Source organism: Sus scrofa, chromosome X (assembly GCF_054392235.1).
Source record: "Sus scrofa isolate SSC_HxYL_T2T_F1_AM1 chromosome X, Sscrofa_HxYL_maternal_Yorkshire_Landrace_v2.0, whole genome shotgun sequence".
Classification (NCBI taxonomy): domain Eukaryota; kingdom Metazoa; phylum Chordata; class Mammalia; order Artiodactyla; family Suidae; genus Sus; species Sus scrofa.
The window spans coordinates 136,071,667-136,093,728 of NC_139401.1; the positions used below are offsets into that span (position 1 = coordinate 136,071,667).

A 22,062-nucleotide genomic window follows, 5' to 3' on the forward strand; every position below is an offset into this window, starting at 1 on the left:
CATCTATTAGAGTGGCTTTTTTCAAAAGACAAGAACTCACAAATATTGGCTAGGAGAAAAGGAAGTCCTTGTGAACTCTTGGTAGGAAGGTAAATTGGGGCAGCTACTGTGGAAAACAGTATGGAGGTTCCTAATTGTCACCAAATGATCTAGCAATTCCAATTCTAGGTATTTGTCCCCCCCCAAAAAAAAGAAAAATCACTAACTCAAAATGATATATGCACTCCCGTGTTCACTGCAGCATTATTTACAATAGTCAAGACATGGAAGTAACCTAAGTTTCTATCAATGTATGAATGGAAAACACACACACACACACACACACACACACACACACGAATAGTATTCATTCATAAAAAGGAAGAAAATCTTACCACTTGCAAAATCTTACCACTTGGATGAAACTTGAGGGCATTATGCTAAATGAAGTAAGTCAGAAAGAGAAAGACCAATACTGTATAATCTCACTTGCATAGGGAGCCTGTAAAAAAAACTGAACTCATAGGTACAGAGAACAGACTAGTGGTTGCCAGAGGCAGGGGATTGGGGGGTGGTGGTGGGTGATTTCATGAAGGCAGTCAAAAGGTATAAATTTCCACCTATAAAATAAATAAGTCCTGGGGACATAATGCACACTATGGTGACTACAGTTAATAATACTGCATTGTATAATAGAAGGTTGCTAAGAGAGTAGATTTTAAAGTTTCCCATCACAAGAAAAAAGGGTGTAACTATGTGTGACAATGGATGTTAATTAGACTTGCTGTGGTTCTCACTTCACAATATATACAGGTATTGAACCATTAGGTTCTACCTGAAACTAGTATAAAGTTATACGTCAATTACATCTCAATAAAACAACAACAATGCTATGTATACACATATACGGAAAGTCTTCATTATTCACTGATAACTGGTCTTTAAAATGCTACCTCAGAGTTCCCGTCATGGCACAGTGGTTAACGAATCCGACTAGGAACCATGAGGTTGTGGGTTCGGTCCCTGCCCTTGCTCAGTGGGTTAAGGATCCGGCGTTGCCATGAGCTGTGGTGTAGGTTGCAGACGCAGCTCGGATCCCGCTTTGCTGTGGCTCTGGCGTAGGCCAGTGGCTACAGCTCCGATTCGATCCCTAGCCTGGGAACCTCCATATGCCGCGGGAGCGGCCCAAAGAAATAGCAAAAGGACAAAATAAAATAAAATAAAATAAAATAAAATGCTACCTGAAGAGAAACCTAAAAGGGGAACAAAATTTCATTACAAGTGATCGATAGAAGTTTGGGGGGGGGGGACTTAGGAAAACAAAACCAAAAATTATGAAAATAAGCTAGCTTAATTTCATATTTCAAGTATTTAGATTTTGGAGTTCCCATTGTGGCACAGTGGAAATGAATCTGCCTAGGAATCATGAGGTTGCAGGTTTGATCCCCGGCCTTGCTCAGTGGGTTAAGGATCTGGCATTGCAGTAAGTTGTGGTGTAGGTCACAGATGTGGCTCAGATCTTAAGTTGCTGTGGCTGTGGCTGTGGCTGGCAGCTGCAGCTCCAATTCAACCCCTAGGTGGGAACTTCCATATGCTGCGAGTGTGGCCCTAAAAAGCAAAAAAAAAAAAAATTATTTAGATTTTAATTGCTGCTATACACTAATTTTTGGAATAGACAAAGAGTGAAATAAGAATTGTTTAGGGGATTTGGGGCATTTCTCCAATAAAAGTATTGCATGATACAGTATCTTTCACATTTGTGGTTCCCTTAGCACAAAAGGGTCACTTTTGTTAAAATATTTGAAAAATTCAGTGTTTCTTCTCAAGACCCCCTCATTAATTTGGTATCAGAATGCCCATCACTGATCATCCATGTAGACTTTCTTCAGTTGTTAACTGATCTAATTCATGTGTCAGTATCTGGTGTGTTGAAGCAATTATCCAACACTGCTTTCAACTTTATGAAATCCTGTACCTTTTGAGTGACTTATAATTTTACCTTGCAATTAATTTGTAATTTTTTCATTGTTAACATTCAATAGTCAACAAAGGACTGATGATATGATGGAAGGTATAGATGCTATTGATTTTTTTAAAAAAATCTTATTGGAACTGGGAGTTCCCTTCGTGGCTCAGCGGTTAACAAGCCCGACCAGTATCCATGAGGATGCAGGTTTGATTCCTGGTCTTGCTCAGTGGGTTAAGGATCCGGCGTTGCTGTGAGCTGTGCTGTAGGTTGCAGATGTGGCTCAGATCTGGCGTTGCTGTGGCTGTGGTGTAGGCCAGAGGCTGTAGCTCCAATTAGACCCCTAACCTGGTAACCTCCATTTGGTGTGGGTGCATCCCTAAAAAAACAAAAAAAAATTTATTGGAATATAGTTGACTTAGAAAGTTGTGTTAATTTTAGGTGTACAGCAAAGTAAATCATTTATACATATACACATATCCATTCTTTTTCAGATTCTTTCCCCATATTATGTTACCACACAGTACTGAGTAAATTTCCCTGTGCTGTATGTAGATCCCCATTACCTGTCTATTCTATATATAATAGTGTGTATATATCAATCCCAACCCCCAAATTTATCCCTCCTGCTCCATGTTTCCCCTTTGGTAAATATAAATTTGGTTTCTAAATCTCTATTTCTGTTTTGTCAGTTCTGTTGTATCACTTATTAGTGAGCTCATATGATATTTGTCTTTCTTTGACATTGCACTTAGTGTGATCCTTTCTAGGTCCCTCCGTGTTGCTGAAAATGGCATTATTTCATGCTTTTTTGTGGCTGAGTAATATTCTACTGCATATATACACCATATCTTCTTTATCCAATCCTCTGTTGATGGACATTTTGTAAATTGTTGGCTATTGTAAATTGTTCTGCAATGCATTGGCTATTATAAATTGTTCTGCAATGAACACTGGGGTGCATGTGACTTTTTGAACTATGGTTTTCTCTGGATAGATGCCCAGGAGTGGGATTACTAGATAATATGGTAGTTCTATATTCAGTTTTTTAAGGAACCTGCATACTGTTCTCCATAGTAGTTGCACCAGCTTACATTCCCACCAAGAGTGTAGGAGGGCTCCCTTTTCTCCATATCCTCTCCAGCATTTATTGTTTGTACACTTTTTGATGATGGCTATTCTGACTGGTGTGAGGTGATGTCTCACTGTAATTTTGATTTGTATTTCTCTAATAATTAGTGATGTTTAACATATAGATGCTGGAAGTTCCTGTTGTGGCTCAGTGGAAACGAATCTGACTAGCATCCATGAGGACACAGGTTCTTTCCCTGGCCTGGTTCAGTGGGTTAAGGATTTGGTGTTGCCCTGAGCTGTGGTGCAGGTTGCAGATGTGGCTTGGATCTGTAGTTGCTATGGCTGTGGTGTAGGCCAGCAGCTACAGCTCTGATTGGACCCCGAGCCTGGGAAACTCCATATGCTGCATATGTGGCCCTAAAAAGATTTTTTAAAAAAGAAGAAGAATATAGATGTTATTCTTTAGGTTTTTGAGGAGGACTAATTTTATAAGTGATCAATTTGTTGGGTCTCCATTGTGGCACAGTGGAAACAAATCCAACTAGAAACCATGAAGTTGCAGGTTCAATCCTTGGCCTTGCTCAGTGGATTAAGGATCCAGCATTGCCATGAGCTGTCGTGTAGGTTGCAGACATGGCTTGGATCTGGCATGGCTATGGCTGTGGCCGGCAGCTATAGCTCCTATTAGACCCCTAGCCTGGGAACCTCCACATGCTGCAAATGCAGCCCTAAAAAAATTGTTGTTGACATTTTCCATGGTATAATGAATTTTGCTTTCCTATACAGCCTCAAAAATTACAAGCACTCAGAAAAAATCATTCTTTACACATACACACAAACATCTATACATGTATATATACAAAGTCTCATGAGATACATACCCTAAATTGTGAAATTAAGGTTGATTTTTATATTTTCCTTATTACCTAGTTGAATTTTCTGATTTTTCCATTGCTGATCATGTATTACTTGTTACTAAAAAAAAACTTTTATGACTTATCAAATGAAAGTAGGCTTTGAATAATATTGGAAAATAATGAGGGTTATAGCCTCTGACTAGTGACAGATTTCATTTGCATTTGTTTTACAAACTGCAAGTGAAATTTAGGGCTTGACAGCAGAGTCATTAAGCCCAGAATTACAGAGTACCTGTATTTTGCTATGGACAGTAAATGGACTTGAAATTACAGAATGAGAAATTTAGGTTATATCTACTAAACAAAACTCTGTTTGTTCTGTTAACTCTGGTAGGCACTATTGCAAATTGAAAAATCTGATCCCAGTTTAGCATTAAATCTGATCATATTTTGGAATTGGAGAATTAAATAGGTTTCTGTAGTCTCTGCATTTCCAGTATTTTCTAGCTTATCAGCATCACTTGAGTCCCTTGCTGCAGATCCTCATTGTACACCCTCAAAAATATAACTTTATATGCCAGGAATCTATGTTTGCAGATAATTACACCAGGTGATTCTAAGGTAGCCCAACCATACACTGGTGTTAAGGAATCAATGTTTTAGTCCAATGGTTCTGGGAAGAAACCATAAAACTCTTGGTGAATGGACATTTACACTCACTTCTTCACGATTACATATTTTACAATTGAGAGAAAGGTGAAGTGATACGAATTGTATTGAAATCAGTTATAACTAAATTCAGGACAAAAAAAGAAAAAAAAATAAGTCAACAAGTAACAGATGCTAGAGAGGGTGTGGAGAAAAGGAAACTCTCCTACACTGTTGGTGGGAATGTAAGTTGATACAACCACTATGGAAAACAGTATGGCAGTTCCTCAGAAAACTAAATATAGAACTACCATATGACCCAGCAATCCCAATCCTGGGCATATATCTGGACAAAAGTATAATTCAAAAGGATATGTGTACCCCTATGTTCACTGCAGCACTATTCACAATAGCCAAGACATGGAAGCAACCTAAATATCCATTGACAGATGAATGGATTAGGAAAATGTGGTACATATATACGATGGAATACTACTCAGCCATAAAAAGAATGAAATAATGCCATTGGCAGCAACATGGATGCAATTAGAGATTATCATACTAAGGAAAGTAAGTCAGTAAGAAAAAGACCAATACCATATGATAGCATTTATATGTGGAATCTAAAATATGGAACAAATGAACCTATCTACAGAACAGAAACAGACTCACAGAATAGAGAACAGACTTGTGGTTGCCAAGGAGGAGGCAGGAGGGAGTGGATGGACTGGGAGTTTGGGGTTAGTAGATTCAAAGTATTACATTTAGAACGGATAAGCAGGAGTTCCCATCATGGCTCAGCGGAAACGAATCCAACTAGGTACCATGAGGTTGTGGGTTCAATCCCTGGCCTCGCTCAGGGGGTTAAGGATCCAGTGTTGCTGTGAGCTGTGGTGTAGGTCACAGATGCAGCTCAGATCTGGCATTTCTGTGGCTCTGGCGTAGGCCGGCAGCTACAGCTCTGATTAGATCCCTAGTTTGGGAACCTCCATGTGCTGCGGGTGCGGCCCTAAAAAGACAAAAGACAAAAAAAAAAAAAAAAAAAAGAATGGATAAACAAGGAGGTCCTACCCTATAGCCCAGGGAACTATATACAATCTCTTGGGATAGACCATGCTAGAAGATAATATACCAAAGGGAATGTATATATACATATATTCGTTTGTGTGTGTGTGTGTGTGTGTGTATGACAATGTAACTTTGCTGTACAGCAGAAATTGGCACAACATTGTAAATGAACTATATATTTTTATAATTCAATGAATTTTTTTATATTTATAGTTGTACAGCCATCATCACAACCCAATTTTAGAACATTTCCATTCAAAACCCCCAGGTCACCCCCTTCTCCCCTCCACCTGTCCCCTTTGATAACTGTAAGTTTTTCAGTGCTTGAGTCTGTTTCTGTTCTGCAAATAAGTTCATTTGTATCCTTTTTTTGATTCCACATATAAGTGATATGTGTTGTTTGTCTCTCACTGTCTTACTAGCTTCACTTAGTATGATACTTTTTAGGTCCATCCATGTTACTGCCAATTATTTCATTCTTTTTTATGGCTGATTAATATTCCATTGTATATATGTACCACATCTTTATTCATTCCTCTGTCAATGGATATTTAGCTTGCTTCCACGTATTGGCTAATGTATATAGTGCTGCAATGAGCATTGGGGTACATGTATCTTTTTGAGTCATGTTCTCTCTGGATAGATGCCCAAGCATGAGATTGCTGGATCATATGGTAGTTCTATTTTTAATTTCTTGAGGAATCTCCGTTACCGTTTTCCATAGTGTTTGTACGAATTTACATTCCCACCAACAGTGTAGGTTTTCTCTGTACCCTCTCCAGCATTTATTGTTTGTAGACATTTTGATGATGGCCATTCTGGCTGGTGTAAGGTGGTACCTCAAGGTAGTTTTGATTTGAATTTCTCTAATAATTAGCGATGTTTTTTTTTTTGCCATCTGTATGTCTTCTTTGAAGAAATGTCTGTTTAGATCTTATGTCCATTTTTGATGGAGTTGTTTGTTTTTTTGATATTGAGCTGCAGGAGGTCTTTATATATTTTGAAGATTAATCCCTTGTCAGTTGCTTCATTTGCAAATATTTTCCCCCATTCTGTGGTTTGTCTTTTCTTTTTTTATGGTTTCTTTTTGTTGTGCAAGCACTTTTTTTTTTTTTTGTCTTTTTTGTCTTTTTTGCTATTTCTTTGGGCCGCTCCCGCGGCATATGGAGGTTCCCAGGCTAGGGGTCGAATCGGAGCTGCAGTCCCCGGCCTAAGCCAGAGCCACAGCAACGCGGGATCCGAGCCGCGTCTGCAACCTACACCACAGCTCACGGCAACGCCGGATCGTTAACCCACTGAGCAAGGGCAGGGATTGAACCCGCGACCTCCTGGTTCCTAGTCGGATTTGTTAACCACTGCGCCATGACGGGAACTCCTGCAAGCACTTTTAAGTTTAATTACATCCCATTTGTTTAGTTTTGTTTTTATTTTCATTACTCTAGGAAGTCAATCTGAGAAGATATTGCTGTGGTTTATGTCAAAGAGTGTTCCACCTATATTTACCTCTAAAAGTTTTATAGTATCCAGTCTTACATTTAGGTCTTTAATCCACTTTGAGTTTATTTTTGTGTATGGTGTTAAAGTGTTCTAATTTCATTCTTTTCCATGTAGCTGTCCACTTTCCCCAGCGCAACCTATTTGAGACTGTATTTTCTCCATTGTATATTTTTGCCTCCTCCTTTGTCATAGATTAGTTGAACATAGGTGCATGGGTTTATTTCTGGGCTTCCTATCCTGTTCCACTGATTTGTATTTCTGTTTTTGTGCCAGTACCATGCTGTTTTGATGATTGTAGCTTTGTAGTATAGTCTGAAGTCAGGGAACCTAATTCCTCTGGCTCCATTTTTCTTTATCAGAATTTCTGTGGCTATCTGGAGTCTTTTGTGTTTCCATACAAATGTTATAATTTTTGGTGCCACTTCAGTGAAAAATGCCATTGGTAATTTGATTGGGATTGCATTGAATCTGTAAATTGCCTTGGGTAGTATAGTAACTTCACCAATATTGATTCTTCCAATTCAAGATGCATAGTCTATCTTTCCATCTATTTGTGTCATCTTTGATTTCGTTCATCAATGTCTTATAGTTTTCAGAGTACAGGTCTTTTGTCTCCTTAGGTAGATTTATTCCCAGGTATTTTATTCTTTTTGATACAATGGTAAATGCAGTTGTTTCCCTAATTTCACTTTCTGATCTTTCATTGTTATTATATAGAAATGCAATAGATTTCTGTGTATTAATTTCATATCTTGCAACTTTATTAATTCATTGATGTACTCTAATAGTTTTCTGGTAGTGTCTTCAGGATTTTCTAGGTATAATATTATGTCATCTGAAAGCAGTGATAGTTTTACTTCTTCCTTTTCAATTTGGATTCCTTTTACTTCTTTTTCTTCTCTAATTGCTGTAGCTAGGACATCCAAAACTATGTTGAATAAAAGTGGTGGAAGTGGACATCCTTGTTCCTTGTTCCTGATCTTAGGAGGAAATCTTTCAGCTTTTCACCATTGAGAATGATATTAGCTGTGGGTTTGTCATATATGGCCTTTATTATGTTGAGGTAGGTTCCCTCCATGTCCACTTTCTGGTGTTTTGGTTTTTTTTAATCAGAAATAAGTGTTGGATTTTGTCAAAAGCTTTTTCTATACTATTAGATGACTATATGGTTTTTATTCTTCAGTGTGTTAATGTGGTGTATCACACTGATTGATTTTTGGATATTGAAAAATCTTTGCATCCCTGGAATAAATCCCACTTGATCACAGTGTATGATCCTTTTAATGTATTGCTGGTTCAGTTTGCAAATATTTTGTTGAGTTTTTTTGCATCTATGTTCATCAGTGATACTGGCCTATAATTTTCTTTTTTTGTGGTATCTTTAGTTTTGGTATCAGGGTGATGGTGGCCTCATAGAATGTATTTGGAAGTATTCCTTCCTCTGAAACTTTTTGGAATAGTTTTAGAAGGATAGGTGTTAACTTCAACTATACTTTAACAAAAAACTTTTTTAAAAAAAGGAGTTCCTGTCATGGTGCAGTGGATTAAGAATCAGATTGCAGGGGCTTGGATCACTGCAGTTATGGGTTTGATCCCCAGCCCAGTGCAGTGGGTTAAAGGATCAGGCATTGCCACAGCTATGGTACATAGGTTGCAACTGTGGATAGGATTCAGTCCCTGACCTGGGAACTTACATATGCCACAGGTGTGGCCTAAAATTAAAAATAATTATTTTGATTATTATTATAAATTTTGTAAAGAAAATAAAGCAGGGAAATGTGTAATGGTCAGTGGTAAGGGACAGTGAATCTGGAGGGGGGACTATGTAAGCTGGGACCTGAATGACAAGAAAGACATATGCACAGATCTGGAGGTTCAGCATCCAGTGCTGAGTAAACAGCTGATGAAAAAATTCAAAGGTAAGAACATATTTGATCTGTTCCAAGATGAAAGTCATAGACTTGGAATAAGATCAGGCCTTAGAGTTGTATTTCTACTTCTGTGAATGTGGGGATAACTTCAACCCTATGAAGGAAGAGTTGGAAAATGAGGAAGATATAGCTGTGTCCTGGATGCTCTCTCATTAAAAAAGTTATTGATTGAGTTCCTGTTGTGGCACACTGGGTTAAAAACCTGACATAGTATCTGTGAGGATGGGGATTCAATCCCTTGTCTCACTCAGTGAGTTAGGGATCCGGCATTGCTGTAAGCTTCAGCCTACGTCACAGATGTGGATGTGGCTGTGGCTGTGGTGTAGGCCTGAAACTACAGCTCAGATTTGACTCCCAGCCTGAAAACTTCCATATACTGCAGGTGCAGCTGTAAAAACGTAAATAAATAATAAAAGTGATTGATGACAAAGATCAGTTTATGTGTGGAGAAATAATTCCACCCATTCCACTCACAAATAATTTGTTAAATACTGAAGGCTTACGGAGTCAAAAATCCTCAACAACTGGAAATGAGCCAAGGTGGAAAAAACCAAATGTCAAGTTACAGGCTTTTCCATAAGGATGCCAGTTTTGTGGTTCACTAATGTGTTAGAATGTGGATTCTTTATATCAAACTAGAAGCAAGCCAAAACGTGAATTTTATGCTTAGAACATTGAACTGAAAGTGTTCGTAATTTTTCATTGGAATTTATAGGAGGATAATTTCAAGTCAGTGGGCTTTCTTTCCCTCTGTTTCATCATTTTCATGTCTTAAAACTAATTACTTGCTCTCTAGTAGCATCAATATCTACCTCATTAGTAACTTTTTTTTTTACTTTGTTGTAGAAATAATTCAAATTAGCTCTTTTGGTAGTTTGACATCACTTTTGCTTTAGAAACTTCGAGACTTAAAGTTCAAAAATTGTCTTGTCACTGTGGCACTTTCATTTCCTACACCAAGCCTCAGGCTTGCCCTTGGTCTTGTCTTTTTGAGAATGTTCATGTTCTGTAAAGCAGGCCTTTTTCTGTTACACTCCATGAGGTGTTTGTCATGCCATTGACGAAAAAATGTATATTGTGAGCTCCAAATTTCTCCAGAACTAGAACTTAGTGGTTAAAAACCGAAAAGTCAAAAAGCGAAATGGTCACAAAATTTGGAATTTCCCAAAGAATATTCTGTATGTTTTTTGAAAACTGGAAAAGGGTAAAAGTCAAGAAGCTAGGTGAGATAAAACTGATAACAGAATGAGAGGAGCAAAATATGCAACCTTAGTAAAGAAAACGTTTGGATAATTTTGCTAGACCAGGGCAAAATATTTCAGTATTTGTTTTTTTGTTTTTCTTTTTTTTTTTGGGGGGGGGACCATTCCTATGGCATATGGAAGTTCACAGGCAAGGGATTAAATCAGAGCTGCAGCTGCCGACCTATGTCACAGCCAAGCCACATCATCACAGGATCTGAGCCGTATCTGCAACCTATGCCGCAGCTTGTGGCAATGCTGGATCTTTAACCTACTGAGCAAGGCCAGGGATCAAATCCGCATCCCCATGGATACTAGCTGGGTTCTTAACCTGCTGAGCCACAATGGGAACTCCAAAGATTTCAATATTTGGATGCTCAATGGTAATTAGAAAAGGCTAATGAAATTGCTCTCCAGATTGGAGGTGATGTCAAGTCTTTATGGTTGGCAACAATGCTTTCAGCATTATCACAATATCATGTTACTTAACATAAAAAGTAAAGCATCTGCAATACCTGTTTGCTGGTGATTATCTTGAAAATGAAAAGCCAAATCTGGAGTTCCCCTCCATAAGCCATGGGTGCAGCCCTAAAAGCAAAAAAAAAAAAAAAAAAAAAAAAAAGCCAAATCTGAATAGATACGTCCACGGGGTCATATCTAATGCACGACAGAAGACTGTTTTCCTAGAGAAAAATAAATATATAAAAAAGAGATGTGTCATCAGCTTTCCTTCATTAGAGTACTGAGAGGAGCAAGAAAATAGAATTGATACGGTGGAGTTCCTGTTGTGGCACAGTGGAAACGAATCCGACTAGGAACCATGAGGTTGCAGGTTCGATCCCAGGCCTCGCTCAGTGGGTTCAGGATCCGGAATGCCGTGAGCTGCGGTGTAGGTTGCATACACAGCTCGGATCCTGCATTGCTGTGGCTCTGGCGTAGGCCAGCAGCAACAGCTCCGATTAGACCCCTAGCCTGGGGACATCCATATGCTGTGGGGTGTGGTCCTAAAAGACAAAAGACAAAAAAAAAAAAAAAAAAAAAAAAAAAAAAAAAAAAAGAATTGATATGGAAATTTGAAAGCTCCTCTAATATAACTTTCCTGTGTGTATATAAAGTTAACAAAAGTGCACTGATGCCTGGCAGGTTATTTGGGAAATGGATCCCGCAATTAGAAAGTAAAATGGCTTACCAGAATATGAACATTCTGTTACTGTTAGCTGCACAAGGTGGTTTGTTTATTTATTTACTTATTTATTTATTTAGTCTTTTTGCCTTTTCTAGGGCCGATCCTGCAGCATGTGGAGGTTCCCAGGCTAGGGGTCTAATCAGAGCTGTAGCCACCAGCCTATGCCAGAGCCACAGCAACGCAGGATCCGAGCCATGTCTGCGACCTACACCACAGCTCATGGCAACGCCAGATCCTTAACCCATTGAGCAAGGCCAGGGATCAAACCCGCAACCTCATGGTTCCTAATCGGATTTGTTAATCACTGCACCACGACGGGAACTCCTGCACAAGGTGGTTTAAATGAAAACAAGTTTGTAGTCTTTTTTTTTTTTCTTTGCCTACCTGCACCATGGCTACATGTAGCCATTAAACTGAGGAATAATAAATCATCAAAAGTTGGCTGCTGGAAATGCTTGGTACATAACGAGAAGCACTATAGCAGGTGTAAAGAAATGGCCTGTCCTGGAAGTTCCCATTGTGCCTTAGTGGTAATGAAACTGACTAGTATCCATGAGGATGCAGGTTTTATCCCTGGCCTCACTCAGTGGGTTAAGGATCCTGCAGTGCCATGAATTATGGCGTAGGTTGAAGATGTGGCTCAGATCCCACATTGCTGTGGCTGTGGTATAGGCCAGCAACTATACTTCTAGTTTGACCCCTAGGCTGGGAACTTTCATATGATGAATATGCGGTCCAGTAAGCTAAAAAGAAAAAGAAAGAAAGAAAAAAGAAACAGATGGCATGTCCAAAAAAAATTGGCATGTCCTTTATATGATGAGAAATTTCATTGCTATGTGGGATAGACTTCTCAGAAGTAATCTGCAACTGCTTTGCCAAAGCTGGTGTTGGAAGCATTGATGGCTCAGACCAACAGAGCAGGATATGTGATAACACTGACTGGAATGAGCTGCAGAGAAATAAACTGTCCCATATGAAATGTCAAAGATTTTGTAGATATTGATGATGTGTTACCTCCCTTTACTGATTGTGAATTTCAAAGGAGAACAGGCATTCTCAAGGGATGTAGGTCTGTTTTGAGCACAGATGAACAGGATGAAAAGTTGCCCAAGTACAATATTCAGGATAAAAGAAGCCTAAACAGCATCAGTAATGAGTGATAAATTGTAATAATGTGATTTTGATGCCACAGTAACAGTCACTAGACTTGCTTGTCAATTACAAGATAACACATCAAGATCCAGTCCTTTCAAGCAGAATGTAAAACCAGTATCTCTCAGATATGACTGGAGTTCTGTGTGACATATGTATCTTATTTTAGCCCAACAGACATTTCTTATAAGAGAGCCAGTTTCTAATGCCAGATCCATGTCGTCTTTGCTTTGATCTTTGTCATAAGTACAATTGGAAGACTAGATTAGGTTATCTAAACAATCAACTCTATAATTCCAGGATTTGTAGCTGCAGGAATTGAAATGGAAATTGAAACCTTCACTTCACAAACTCAAACTATCTAAAATCCTGTATTATAAATAGATTCAATTTTTAGTAGCTTGATGAAATAACAGAACCCCTAAATTTGAAAATTATAAAATTATAAAGCAAACTATTTAATTAGTTCTGTGTACACTCTAGTGTACACATCCAGAAGCACTTCTCTTGGAAACTACCCAACATATTTTGAAAACTGTACATATTAATTTATTACCAGGATACATAATACATTGGCATGCTAAATAAAGCCAGATAATCTTTTAAAAACACATAACATTAGATCGCTCCTCAGAGTTCCCATTGTGGCTCAGCAGACATGAATCTGACTAGCATCCACGAGGATGCAGGTTTGATCCCTGGCCTCGCTCTGTGTGTTAAGGATCCGGCATTGCTGTGGTGTAGGTTGCAGACGCGGCTTGGATCCCATGTTGCAGTGGCTGTGGCATGGGCCAGCAGCTACAGTTCTGATTCGACTCCTAGCCTAGGAACCTCCATATGCCATGAGTGCGGCCCTAAAAAGACAAAAAAAAAAAAAAAATCACTCCTCTGATTGAACATACTTCCCATTCCACTTAGAATAAAGCCCAAACTTCTTTTCTGTTTTACACAGTCTTGCAAGACCCTCTGGCCACAAGAATATTGGGGGAACAAAACTCCAAGCAGAGAGAGCTGGGGCAAAGATCATAAGTGAGGAGGAGCCTGACATATTTGAGGAGCAGAAAGAAGTCCTGTGTGGTCTCTCCTGCTATGCCCCCCTCACTTCCACTATCCTCCAGTCACTCTGGCTTTATTTCTGTTCCCTCCTCTTATGACCGATTCCTTCTTGACATTTAGATTTCAGCTTAAATGTTATCACCTTAGAGAGAACTTTTCCTGGTGTCCCAATATAAAGGCTTGTGCTAGAGATGCAAAATTTGGCACACAGATGAGATTACTTTAGGAGAGAATATGAAGTAAGAAGAGGGGCTTTTTTTTTTTCTTTTCTTTGTCTTTTTTTTTTTTTTTTTTTTTTTGTCTCTTTTGCCTTTTCTAGGGCCGCTCCCACGGCATATGGAGATTCCCAGGCTAGGGGTCTACGCCAGAGCCACAGCAACGTGGGATCCGAGCCGTGTCTGCGACCTACACCACAGCTCACAGCAATGCCTGATCCTTAACCCACTGAGCAAGGCCAGGGATTGAACCTGCAAACTCATGGTTCCTAGTCGGATTCGTTAACCATTGAGCCACGATGGGAACTCCAAGAAGAGGGGCTTTGATAGAGCTCTAAAATCTCTAAATTGAAGCAAAATTTAGAGTTCATACAGCTATTAACTCAGGACTGTCTGGCTCCAAAACTCCTCTCTTTCTAAGGTACTATGCTGTCTCTCAAAGAACAGGTTTTGAATAAAATAAAATTAATATAAAGAGAGAACCTTTGCAGAGGATGAAAAGCTGAAAAAATACTTTGCTAAAAAATGAAAAGGTGATATTTGAGATTCATCTTGGAGAATAAGTAAGATTTAGACAAGGGAGGCAGCCTGTGCAAAAGCACTGAGGCATGAAAAAGCATGGTATTGAAGTGTTAACTCGTGGTAGGCAAGGACATTGTCTGTCTTGTTCACTGCTATATCTCCAGAATTCAGAATAGGTCTGGCTTATAGTAGTCACTTAGCACATACTTGTTGAAGAAATGGGTAGATGGATGGATGAATGTATGACACCATACAGGAGGAGGCTTGAACACAGGATGTGTTGGTGATAGAAGCAGAATATGTAGCAGGGGAGGTAGAGAGAGGTAAGATTATGGAGGGCCTTGAACTCTCTGTCGAGAATCTTAGACTTTATCCTCCACATAATGGGGAGTCAATGAAGATTTTAAGTAGAATTTTGAACTGATCAGATTTTGTTTTAGATAGAGCAATCTCAAGTGATGAGGAGTGGGTGGAAGGAGATGGTGAACAAGATACTACAGGTACAGAGATATTAATTCTGATTTCTACTGCCCAGATCATTTTAGTCATGATTTTGTGAATGTACTTCAGTTAGTCTATAGCCCACCTAGAGCTAATACTAGTAAATAAGGTATGGAATATGCTGTACATATTAGAGCAGAACAGTTTGTATAGCGCCTGTAAATGTAAGATCCTGCAAAGTTGAAGTATGGTAATAGTTGAAAATTGTCTTTATTTTAACAACATGGTTGAGAATTTTTTTGAATCTCAGTACTTAATTGCATTTGATTATCTTGAGATTTACATTTTATACATACACATATTTATCATTCAATATTTATTATTCTGCAAGTTGTCTATATATGTATGTCCATTCTCTATGTTCAATAGGATCAAAGATTATGCCTTAGGAAAATTACATTTTATTAAAGTATAGTTGATTTACAATGTTGTGCCAATTTATGCTGTACAGGAAAGTGATCCAGTCATATATACATTCTTTTTCTCACATTATCTTCCATCATGTTCTATCCCAAGAGGGTCTAGAATTTTGGCTGGAAAGGAGAGGTTAAGTCTGTGTGTGGTGAGGGAGGATTGGGGTTGAGAAAACTGACTTTGGAATGTTTTAGATGAGAGAAACTTTGACAATCTTTAAATGTTGAAAATAAAGAGCAAGTCATCAGGGAGCTGTTGAGTCATAAAACGGACGAATTTATTTCAGGAGCTAGACTTAGGTTGGTAAGAAATAGGGATGTAAACGGGACAGGGGAGCTTACATAAAAGAAGTTATTATTTTCATTATCATGATTATTGCAAAAGACTGGGAAAAAGGATTGCTGAGGGAATCCAAGGAGGTTAAAAAATTTCATGGCGAGAGTAGAGGGAGTTCCTGTCAGATGAATTTATCTCCTCTGTGAAGTAACGGGCTACCTTACCTGCTGAGACTCAGCAAGGAGATGGCAGGGAAAGCTCGGCTCTTCATCTATTCTGCAGACTCAGTGCCAGTGGACTCTCTGTGGCCCTGCGTCCTCTCTCTTACTCGAGGGACTAGCGCTTGATGTTGTTTGTGACAAGAGTTGTTGATGGACCGAGTGACAGATTCCGGGGATAAGCCAGAGGAAACTACCACTCCCGGAATGCAGTGCGGCTCCGGGAAGTGCGGGGGGCTGGGAACGCAGCAGGCCCCGCCCGCCTCTCGTTCCCATTGGAGGGGCGTTCGCATTCCCAGGAGGCCGAGCGCGGGCGGGGCGCTCTATGCGGAAGCCGGCGGCGTCTGGTCTATCTTCTTCTGGGAGCGGGTGGTCTGCTCCCAGTTGTTGAGCCGGGCAACTCTGTCCTAATCCTCGAGTTCTCCCAAAGGGCCCGGACAGGTAAAAGCAGCAGGGAGGGCTGGGCGGAAGGCGGGGAGACGACGGCAGAGGGAGGGAAGAGGTATCTGTGGGAAGGTGGAATTGGGAGGCAATGCAAGGGTGACTAGGGCTTCTCTGGTGTCGACAGTTAGAATTGTCGGGCAGCTCCAGTTTTGATGAAGTGCGTTCTATGCTGTTGAAAAGGCCTCGAGTTAAAGAGTCAGAGTGCGTCACCTAAGTTGTTACAGAAAATTTAACTTTCCCTCAGTTTGTATTCTGCAAGACCTCTCTGTAGCATTGGAATATCTTGAGATTTCTTAAGTCCTCAAAAAACTCCTCTCTACGCCCTTGTTTCGATGACGTCACTTTCTGCTTTACCTCCTACTTCTGGGCTCCTTCGTGGGTTTCTAGTTTTCTGTGTGCCCTTCCTCCAAGGCCCCTTGTTGACATTCTTCTTCTTCCTCAGTTCATATTGTAAACTCTGTATCTCTGCCCAGACCTATTTCCTCAGCTTCAGATCCGCATGATGTTCTCGTTATTACTATTGACAAATATTTAACAAACTGACCATGTACTAGGCTCTTTAGTAAATGCTTTACACCTTCCTCCTTCGCAACTTTCACAATCAGTTATCAAGTCCTTTTCTTTCTGTCTTATTAATTGTTCTCAACTACCTGTACCTCCATTGTCCTACCCTTGATCCCAGAGGATACTGTCATATTTGGGACATACTTTCCCTTTGAATAGCTGTGACTTAGAGAAGACCCACTCATATGTTTAACAAACATTTATTGAGCAGCTAATATGTGTTGGACACTCTTTTAAGTGCAAGGGATATACCTGGAAACGACATAGGAGATAGCTACGCTCGGTGGCTTACTTGGCTGTGTGTGTCGGGGGGCGCAAACAGGAAGACTCAAGATGATAGTATATGATGGTGTTGCTTAAGGCAAAATAGAACAGGTTTTTTGTTTGACAGGGTAGTCTCCTATCCTGAGAAAGTCGGAAGGATTGGGTTGGGTCTCATAACATCACAACAAAAAGAATATTTGTAATACCAACAAGAATAATGTTGATTTGTGACCAGACTTTAGGCTTATTATAAACACCTCTTCTTTTTCTCTCTCATATTGTTTGTTCTCTGTTATTCTGTCTCCTCCAAGGTTATTACATCAGAATTGGTGGTTTTTCAGTTACTGGCTTATTTCTTCCCTAACAAGAGTTGAGGATTGGATTACTCTCTCAGCTCCACTGCTCTATATTACTTAGGAAGATAGTTTGGTAATCAAAATATTATTCTTGCCAGGTCCTACTGATTATGAAATTATCTATCATTTATAATATATTTAAAACCAAAACATTCTCAGTGTTTTTAAATTTATTAAATATTTGAGGGAATATTATATGCCAGGCACTGTGCTGGACACTAGGAACCTAGTAAGGATAAAGTAGACACTTTGACCTCTTTTCCAAAAGGAAATAATTATATACTGAGGAAATTCCCAATACATAGACGGACACCTACATTCTTTCTTGTCTTCACCCAAGGTAAGATAATCATAAAACCTTTAAAAAAATCTTCTAAACAGTTGTGTACCTTCTTAAATCATTCACTCTTAAGATTTATTGCATTTATTTGCTTATGTCTGTCTTCCATATTGTACTATGGCTCTGTAGATGATAGACCTTAACTGGTCTTTAGTACTTCCAGTGTCTACTATATTGGGTGTCATAAAGTAAACCCTTAGAAAACATGTTGAACTGAAATAGGAAACCTGTTTGAGCAAATCTAAATTACCTAACTCATAGAAGCCTTTCTTTTCACTTATGGCCATTAGACTTATCCCTAAACATCTACATTTGCCAAATGCAGACCATTCCATCTCATCAGGCTAGTTTATTTATTTTCTCTAGCATGTTCTCACTTTTATGCCTTCTCTTGTCCTATGGCTCTCTCCTAAAATGAGTTCACATCTTTTCCCTGAGACTTTCCATGCCCCCTGCTTTTAGTTTAATGGGCTGATTTAATAATATGCCCCATGATACAAGGGTGAAAAAATTTAATTTCCATAATGTATTTCCTATGAAATATTCTGCTAATGAACTGTTGCAAGGCTTTAACGTAGTACATCTCCTTGCAATAATACAAATGATACAGAATGCTTTTTTTTAAATTTTGCATTGGCTATTACCATTACGCATATGAAGAGTTAATTCTTCCATTTCTTTTTTCTGTTTGAACAGTTGCACAACCTTTATTCATACAGCACATTTGGTCTCATTTGGTTTCTACTTGGTGCAAACACCTTTGAGTATTATTGTCATTTTCAGTGTGGAAGAATGTTAGATACAAGTTTCAGTTTTTAAAAGGTTTTTTTTTTCCATGCAGATATCTTTCAGTTGTAAATTATTACTGCAGAAGATAAATTTTGTCTTTTTAACTGACTGAAAAACACAACAGGCGTACAAGAGTGCTTGAGTCATGATTGCATTATGACTTTGGGATGTGCCAACCTAGGAGCACCCACACATGCTTCCAATACATTAAAAATTAAGTACTGTTATTTTAGAGAATTTCTTGGCACCTATGCCTTCGTGATGTAAATGCAGCACTGAATTGTGTGCCATCACTCACTTATATGATATACATGTAGATAATCCAGGATATTCATATACATCTTAATATTATAAAAATACAGAATTTAAAAATTTCTTGGAACACAAGGACTTGAATGTGAGAAAGACTGACTTGTCCTTTTCCCCTGCTCAGTTCCCTGAAACTATTCCATTTAAAGATGCCTCCACTGAGGAGAAGCATTTATATTGTTGCTGTGGTATTTAGTTATCATTTTTTTAAATGTAGGCAGTCCCTTATGTACAAATGTATATATCCCAAATGTTCCTTTGTAAGATTGTTGTTTAAAATTCTGGATGCATTTTCTTTTATAAACAATGCTCTCCATGACATTTTGGTTATTATGTCAAACTGTAGCATCTTATATAACCTTTAATTTAATGGACTTAAAGACCTTCACCACAATTTCTAACAATTCCTCTATAAAAAAGCTACATAAAGAATTCTCACTTTGATTCTGCTATAGTATATCTTGTTTTGAAATCCCAGCAACTGAAACAAAATTGTTCGTTCTTTCCTTGGAACTTTCTAGACAGTAGAAACAGGTCTTCTAACTCCAGGCGGTTGGAGGTTGCTCTTCTGACCCATCATTCTAAGGACAGGGCTCTTAATATGATTAAGGAAAGAGATGTGATAGAGGCTTTGGAGAAGAGAGCAAGGCAAGTTGAGGTGATATGAATATGTGAAGAGGGGAGAATATAAGTGATTTGGGAGGAACGGTGAGTTCCCAAGATAGGGGTTGGTTGTGTCCTCAAAAAAGACATGTTGAATCCTGACTCCTGCTGCCTGTGAATGGGACCTTATTTGGAAATAGTCTTTGCAGATGTAATTAAGAGGCAAGTTAAAATGAGGTCATGTTAGAGTAGGTGTCCTTATAAGAAGAGACACAGAGACTGCCATGTGAAGACATGGACACATACGGAGAATGCTCTGTGACTGTGGAGGCACAGATTAAAGTGTTGCAGCTGCAAGCCAAGGAACGCCACAGTTTGCCAGCAAACCACCAGAACCTAGGAAGAGAAAAGGAAGCATTCTCCCCTAGAGATTTCAGAGGGAGCACGGACCTGCCAACATCTTGATTCTTAGCAGCAGTGAAGTAGAATTGGGATGATGGCTGTGGGACCAAGCAAGGAGTGAGTAAACAAACGGAGGAACAGTGTTAAGATAGAACTTTATATTCCGTTATCTTTTTTTTCTTCTCCCTGACTTGTAGTTTCATTCGTTTTCCTCTTAAATATGATCTCATATAGCACTTTATCATCTATTGGACATTCACATACTGCTAATAATTAGCAGAGCCATGTTTTCTGACTTCAAATGCAGTATTCTTTTTGCCACAGTTGTGTCTTTTATCCCAGTATGCATTATGACATTAGAGATTCTATTGCAAGAGAATTATAGTTGGAGCATGTGAGATACAATTACAGGAGGGATTTTTAGCAGTATAGGAGAGAGTAAGAAATGCTTACTAGTGAAATCTGAGAGGAAAGTATAGTTTTTGTTGCTGTGTATTCAGTGTTTAATAGTTAGGCATTTTTAAATTGAGGACTGTATTTTTTTAATTGAGGACTGCTTTAATTGAGGACTGTTTTATTTTATTAAACACTGCTATGCAAAACTTACGTAGCTGTCCCTATAACCTATACACACTACTCCTAGTTATATTCCACATAATGTCCTCCCTGTTCTAGGTAGCTATACTTTATATAAACTTGAAGACTGTTGTCACATTCTTTCCATACTTTGCCCTTATGTCCAGTTTTAAAATACTGTACTCAGAACTGAACCCAGGGGAGTTCCCTTCGTGGCTCAGTGATTAATGAACTCAACTAGGATCTATGAGGATGCAGGTTTGATCCCCAGCCTCACTCAGTGGGTTGGGGATCTGGCGTTGCCGTGAGCTGTGGTGTAGGTTGCAGATGCAGCTCAGATTCTGTGTTGCTATGGCTGTGGTGTAGGCCGGCAGCTGCAGCTCTAGTTTGAACCCTAGCCTGGGAACTTCCATATGCCACAGGTGTGGCCCTAAAAAAAAAAAAAAAAAACTAAAAAACTGAACCCAGTATTACACTGTGTTTTAACCAGCACAGAATATAATGGCAATAGGACTTAAAAAGGTGAAGACACCCTGTTAATGTAATTTAAGATTACATCAGAATTCCCGTTGTGGCTTAGCATGTTAAGAATCTGACTAGTATCCGTGAGGATGTGAGTTTGACCCCTGGCCTCACTCAGTGTGTTAAGAATCTGGCGATGCTATGAGCTAAGGTGGAGGTCGCAGACACGGCTCAGATCTGGCATTGCTGTGGCATAGGCCTGTAGCTGCAGCTCCGATTCGACCCCTAGCCCAGGAACTTCCATATGCTGCAGGTGTAGCCCTAAAGAGAAAAAAAGAATTACGTAAGTATCTTAAGCAATTACTTCATGACACTTACTTCATAATGAACTTATGGTCCACTAAGACACTAGATCTATTTGTATTGTTACCAAATTCAGTTTTCTTCTCAAAGCTGCTAAAGCACTGAGGCTGCTAATTCTTTACCTCTTTGTCTCAGGGACCCTGTGATTTCTCCTCTCTCTGTTTCTCTCTGTGCTTTTGTTCCATTCCATGGCATGTCTCTTTGACCCTTACCAATGGCCTCCTTCCTTAAAATATTTTAGCAACTGTTTTACAGTCTTTACACTGCGTATCAGTGAAAGAGCTGGGAGCTGACACTTACGGAAATTTTCTTTTGCTTTGGCTTCTAAGCCACTACACTCTTCTGGCTTTCCTCTTGCTCTTCTGATTGGCCCTCCTCTGTCTTCTTTCTTTGTGGGTTTCTATTCGTCTACCTTTCCCTCAACTCTTTTGTGTACCTTGATTTTTTATCTTTGGTTTTCTCTCAACTTTAGTTGGTTTTTTTTTTTTCTGCGTGCAATGTGTCTTCAAATAAAGCATGTTTAAAATGGCAGGTCTGGATGAGCTCATTTAGAAATAAAAGAGTGCAAAACCAATCCACATGGAAAGCCAGCATTTAGAAGTCAGCTAGAGAAGGAAGATTCAGAAGGAAGACAGAAGTAGCAGCCAGATATGTGGGAGTGTTTCAAGGAGGGTTATTCAGCTGTGATGACTGTTCCTGATAGGTCAAGTAAGGTGAGAATAGAGAAATGACCACAGAATTTTGCAGTGTAGAGGCTGTCGATGATCTTCACAAACCTGGTTGAGGGCA

The 22,062-nt window shown here is 39.2% G+C and overlaps 1 protein-coding gene and 1 long non-coding RNA gene across 4 annotated transcripts in view; one reads left to right on the forward strand and one right to left on the reverse strand.

The window, feature by feature from the left end:
• Positions 1 to 15,986, reverse strand: part of LOC146394845 (uncharacterized) — a 37,173-nt gene extending 21,187 nt beyond the window's left edge. Inside the window, exons 1-2 of the long non-coding RNA XR_014835681.1 lie at positions 15,808 to 15,986; positions 10,777 to 10,849 (exon numbers count right to left, since the gene is read on the reverse strand). This is a non-coding gene — a long non-coding RNA (uncharacterized LOC146394845). The remainder of the gene's footprint in view (positions 1 to 10,776; positions 10,850 to 15,807) is intronic.
• A 132-nt stretch (positions 15,987 to 16,118) lies between these two features.
• Positions 16,119 to 22,062, forward strand: part of VAMP7 (vesicle associated membrane protein 7) — a 53,944-nt gene continuing 48,000 nt past the window's right edge. For 2 of the 3 annotated variants that reach the window (XR_014834578.1, XM_021079480.2), the window contains exon 1: positions 16,119 to 16,242. The gene's annotated coding sequence lies outside the window, so the exon portion shown is untranslated. 3 annotated transcript variants of the gene reach the window in all.